The sequence below is a fragment of the Mercenaria mercenaria genome, chromosome 18 (genome assembly GCF_021730395.1).
Source record: "Mercenaria mercenaria strain notata chromosome 18, MADL_Memer_1, whole genome shotgun sequence".
NCBI lineage: Eukaryota > Metazoa > Mollusca > Bivalvia > Venerida > Veneridae > Mercenaria > Mercenaria mercenaria.
Window position 1 is genome coordinate 55,447,780 of NC_069378.1, and position 6,000 is coordinate 55,453,779.

Genomic DNA, 6,000 nt, shown 5'->3' on the forward strand with positions numbered 1-6,000 from the left:
AAAAAGCATATAAACATGATCTGAAATGGCAACACGAAAATAAGAACAAAGATTGTTTGGCATTTAGACCCCAAAAAGGGACTTTGACAAGTTAAAAAATGGAATTTAAAGTAAAAACGAAAAAAAGTGAAAAATTTAAAAGATGACAACATTCTGTTTAAAAAATTTTTTGCGAGGAGAGAGGGAGATATCTAAATTTTACAGACGTTTTTATAAGTTTTTTTTTGATTTTTTAAGTTACATTATGAGTTTTCAAGTAACGGGAAAAATATTTTACGCCTTATTGAGCCATTGCCGTATGATTTAACTTTAGACAAATTTAAGTTTAACGTACAAAGATTGCTACTTTTGTTGTAAAAGTTCAAAATGAATTTTTAAACTTCAAGCAAAATTGATTTATACGCACATTTTTTTCTCACTGTTACCTTTTTTCAGCTATTTTTTTTACTACCCAAAATTTTTTTTAAAATGTTTTAATTTTATGAAGTTTTTTTGAAGTTTTTGGAAGACGTTTCAAATTATTAATATATTTTTTAGTGCATAGACTTTAATCATTTTGTGATAATTTTAGCAATGTTTTTTAAAAAAAAAAATTTTGATGAAAATTTTTTTAAAAATGTTTTAAATTATAAAATTCAAAACAGATATTAATTTTTATATCCATTTTTAAAGGCACCCTGCCCACATGTTCAAGATTTTTGATCGGGGTTGGAGTCGATCTCCAGGGAGATTGTTCTCCAACACAGTTTGATAAAAAGACTTTATATCAAAACAGTTGTCCTCCAGTTGACCCGACCACGCTACAAAGACTTAAAAAATGTTACTAGTAGCCCCCCTTTTGGCGCTGCATTAAGAGGGGAGTGCTGGGGATGGTCACCCCGGGGGTTTTAGTATGGGGTCCAAAGTCACGTGTCAGGGGCGTGAATTCCCATAGGCAGCAAAAAAAAATTTTGGGCATTTGACATGCACAATAGACCCCGTGTTTAATAATGAAAAAATTGAAAAAGACTTAAACCCGAACACACACACACCTCGATGTTGGCAGATACTTTCGGAGAAAATTTAGTATTGGTGCAGAATCAGGGAAACTGCCTGAAATATAATGCTGAAACCCAAATGAAACAAACTAGTCGTAAGGGGGCCCGTGAAATACACTTTTTTGAAAAATCATTGTTTGTTGACCCAACAAGCAAGAAATAAGAATCAAATCGCACTTTATGAAAAATGTGTTTTGGGGGCAGCAGAATTTTGTTCTTTATTAACCCCCAGGTAAAAATAAGGGGGGCGTTTTGGAGTGACATCGTCCTTTTTTTGCTCTGTATCTGCGGGAAGTTTTTCGTTTATGACCAAATTTGTCCCCGCTTAAAAAGTTTTTCTAAAATTTGCATATTTTTTCACCTCACAAAGAGGACGTACAGGGCAAAAAACCCCTTAACTAGGTCAAAGGTCACGTCAACAGGACTATTCTTTTTCCACCCCATATTGCCTAAAGCTTGGTTTTTGTTTTAAAATGGCATCTGTTTTTTATTCCACCGAGACGGTGCAGGCAAAAGGTCAAGTCCAGGTATCCCCTTGAAAAGTCAAAAGATCAAAAGCTTTATTCGTCCCCCCCCATATTTTTTAAAAGTTAGGTTCAAAAAGCAAGCATAAAAGTTGAAACCTGGTCAAAATGACGTGCGGATTTCACAAACTAGGTTTTGGGGTTAAAGGGTCAATGACAACTGGAGGAGCCCTGATCTAATTTGGCTAGTTCGTTCGCCCTTTCAAGTTGTTTTATTCTTTTAAAAATTTAAAATTTTTTTCACAAAACACTTTAAATTGTTAACCTCTTTTGGACGACCTGCAAAACGCAAAGCGGCCGCAATAGACCCAAAGGTCAAGGGAACTTGGCAATCACTGGTCAAACAGCTAAAAGTCACCTCCCTTTGTTTAACCGTTGGGAAATTTTCATAAAACAAGTTCATTAACTACCCCCAAAAAAACGACATCTGAGGTACAAATAGGTCACTAACCCAACACTTTAGGTCAAGCAGTTTAAACTTCGTGTCTACTCCATATCTTCAAAACCCCGGTAAGATCTCGATAAAGATTGATTTTGGGGGCAATTCGTTGTTTTTAATTGTGTTACACCATACTTCTAAAAAAGCTGAGAAATTTCAAAAAGCAGCACCAATTCTTGCAGCGGCCCCAAAAAGGGGGTAAATAGGTCCAAAGATGAAGGGGCATTTAGAGGTCAAGTACAATATTTCATGTCTCCTCCTTTTTGTTAAATTCGCTTGGAATTTTTCGTAAAAAAACAATTGTTACTTCACCCAGACCCCATACAGGTGCAAAACACAGTCTTTGGTCCGAGGTCAAGGTTCTTTGGGGACAAAGATCAAATATTTAAAGGGGAGTTGCTGCATTTTTGGAAAAAAAAATACCAATAAAAGTTGTCCAGACTTTGTATATGAACCCAGACATTTAGAAAAAGAATTATGAAAATATCGAAGGTAACCATTTTTGTTAGGAGTTTTGCCCTTGAATATAAAAAAATTGAAGAAAAAAATCCAATTTTAAGGCAATAACACATAAACAGCACGGTGCATACGATTTTTTTTTGGGGGATTTTTTTCTGTTTCAATATGAACATTGTTCAATTCGGGGGTTTGAAATATTTTTATTGGGTTTTTTGCCCCTCTTCGTACAAGAAATGCAGCGTGTTAAGAATGATTAACCAGGGAAAGATTTTCATAAAGAAACGCACGGTTTTTAAAACCCATAAAGACATGAGGGCACAACCCAGGCACTAGGTTCTTTTTAAAAAAAAAACCCCTTCCCTTTACAGAACGGCGTCTGGGGAATTCTCTCTTGAAAATAATTCTTTTTGACGAGTTTGCCCGGATGTAATTTTTTTGGTTTTATCATTGGGGGAAGAAATCTTCCCGACTTTTTGTAATCTTCCTCCTTTTTAAATGAAAAACCAAATTTAATTACACAAATTTTCAGAATTGTTTAATTTGAGCGTCTTTTCAAAAAGCTCGGATTAGCAAAATAGGCTTTAAAATTTACTCACGCAAAAACGAGTTTATAAAGCAGAAATTATAGCTTTTCAAGGTCCAAATTTTTCATATTTGCTGCCTTTTTTTTCAGTATTTTAACACTTAAGGCCCAATGCAGGTGGCCTCGTATATAAATGAAAAAATTCCCTTTTAAAAAAACCCCACTTTCCCCAAAAAACATCCTGCAAAACCAAACCATACTTTTCCCAATAATTATGTATAGTTTCGGGAAAAACCCAAAAATACCCCTTTGATATTTTGGGCAATATGAAATTTTAAAAATATTTCCTGGCATTAATTTATGCTTTTCAACTTTTTAAAAGTTGCAAAAAAATCAACAAAAACCAACAACAACATTTTTTCAGCATTAAACCCTGAAAGGTTATATGAAAATAATTTAAAAAAACCATTAAAATTTGGAACTTGAAAGAGCTTTAAACCCATAAAATAAAAAAAAATTTGTCACAAAAGTATAAATCAATATCCACCTTTAAACTTAAATTATTTGCGAATATATAAATTTTGCAAAATTTTTTACAGTACTTTTATTTGTTCGGACGAAAGGGTTTTTCAAATTTAAACATATTTGGCCAATGACAATGTATTTTTTAAAAAATTTTCGTCCTTAAATTTCTAAAAGGGGACAAACAAAAAAAAATAAAATTCATTTTCAATACGTTCTGAAATTTTACATAATTGTTTATTCCTTTTGTTTTTATTCTTCGTTTCGTGGAAAAGACGTCCCCAAAGAAGTTCTGCCTACCCTAAATTTCTGAAAGGTTGTCTGATATAAAATTAAGTAGTTTTCCAAAAAAAAAATGGGTTTTTTAAAACACGCAAAGCCGTCTAAATTGTTGTACTTGCTACCACCTCTGCATTAGTTTGTAAAGAAAACTTGTTTAAATAACCGAAAATGCATTTTTGTTTGGCTAACCATAATTTTGACATTCCTTTTCATCAGAAATTGTTTTATGGAATCCCAATTTGAACCGTTTATAATTTTTTTGAGTACCCATCAGAACTTAACAGTTTGTACACATTAAAAACGTATTTTTTGGTAGTTTAAAATTTTAACCCAAAATTTTTAATATTATTTTGCCTTGTCATACTCGGGTATTCCCGCTCCCCATAAAAAACCCCGGGGTTACGATAATTTTACCCCGAGAATTTTCCTAAAAATTTTGGTTAAATAATTCAAATCTTTACCTTCTGAAACCCCCAAAACCCTCGGCACTTAGTTAAATAGAACTGAATGACTAAAAAAAATTTAATTTTTTTGGGATGCGGGTATTCCCCTTTGATTACTACGTAAAAAAATTGTAATGAAAAGTGGTGTTGTCCCAAGGTTTTGTGTACGTTCCATTTTTTTTTTAAAGAAAATACCCCAGGACTTAAATGATTAACAATTTCGAGTTTAACGTTTTTAAGTAAAAATCTACGTTGCCCCCCTTTTTCCCCGATTAAAATACAGACTTTTTTTTTTTTTTTATTTGATTTTTTTTTCAAGGACCATCGATTACAAAAAGTTTCAAAGTCATTTAACATAAGTTGTAGGTTCTGAAATCGAGCAAAAAATACAATGTGTTTTATAAGAGAAAATTTTTTGTCTGTTTTTTCCCTAAAATTTGCTTTCATTCTAAAGGTAACCTATTTCAAAATGATTCGCTTTGTTTTGGGGGAAAATTTTGGGAAAAAAAATGTAAAAAATGAAAATTTCTTACGGGGGCCCCCCCCACCCCCAAAATACAAAATTTCCCCTGTGCAAGAAAATTTTTTAAATTTTAATTTTTACCTTTCGTGAATTTTACATTTCCACCCTTTTAATCGTTACGATGTTTGTCATTTTCTTTCAAAAACATGCTAATTTCAAATTTTTTAGACAACGAAGTGCTAAACTGCGGGGGGAAAAAGACATTACTAGGTCCTAAAACGCCCAAAAATAGTGCCACCCCTGGTCGAAAAAATTCGATCAAAATTTCCCAAAACCCACAAAAAATTTTTAAGGTTTCACCCATTTGTTACCGTTTTAAATCATAAAAATGATTAATGGCTTTCCATTCATTTTCGAGGGTTTTCAGAAAATAACATTATTGCCCCTTATAGGCTGAACCCCATAAATCCAGCGTTTTTTATTTCATATAAAATGCACTCACTTAAAAAAGGGGTTTTTTTAAACATTTTCGCATATCAGATTTTCGGACTTAATTCCCCATAAAGAACTAGATCGCTACTTTAGAAAAACAAAAAAAAAGGGGGGGTTAAATTTTATATAAAAAAACTACAGTTCGTTAAATACAACCCGCTAATTTACTCTTTCGTTTTTCAATTTCTCTTTGTGACATTAAATTTTTACCCCGCCATTTTATCTGAGCGATAGGAACATGCCGTTTTCATTACATGCAAAGTGATACATACTGAAACGGGGGTAGGGTAAAAAGTAAACGTTGCTGCCAAAAAAAAACCCACTGGGAAAAGGAAAAAAAAAGATTTAGAAAAACTTTTTATATTTGGATACTTGTGACTAAAACCGCGGAGGTTACATTCTTTTGGGTAGGGGGATCACCTATAAGTATAACATTATAAAATTTTTTTAAACGCCTCCATCTAATTTTAAATAATGAACAAACACGGCTTTTTACAGACGAGAGAATTTCGTTGTAAGGAAAATCGTACAAAAATATAATGATGAAGAACAAGTTTTTTTCAGCTTGAAGCGAATTAATCAAGTAATTAAAGAGATCAAGTGAAAGTGCATTAAAACTTTAACCAAGGTGTGGATGCTAAAATATACTTTTGAATAATAGGTCAATAAATGTAAAGGTTTACCGCAAATACCGATAATGATTACAAATCTATGTTTACAAACTAATACATAAAACAGTCGTATACGTCAGAAACAGCCACTTGTTTAGCTTCAAAAAGTTTCCTCTTTAAACAGCCGTATGAAGAAAGACTGCTT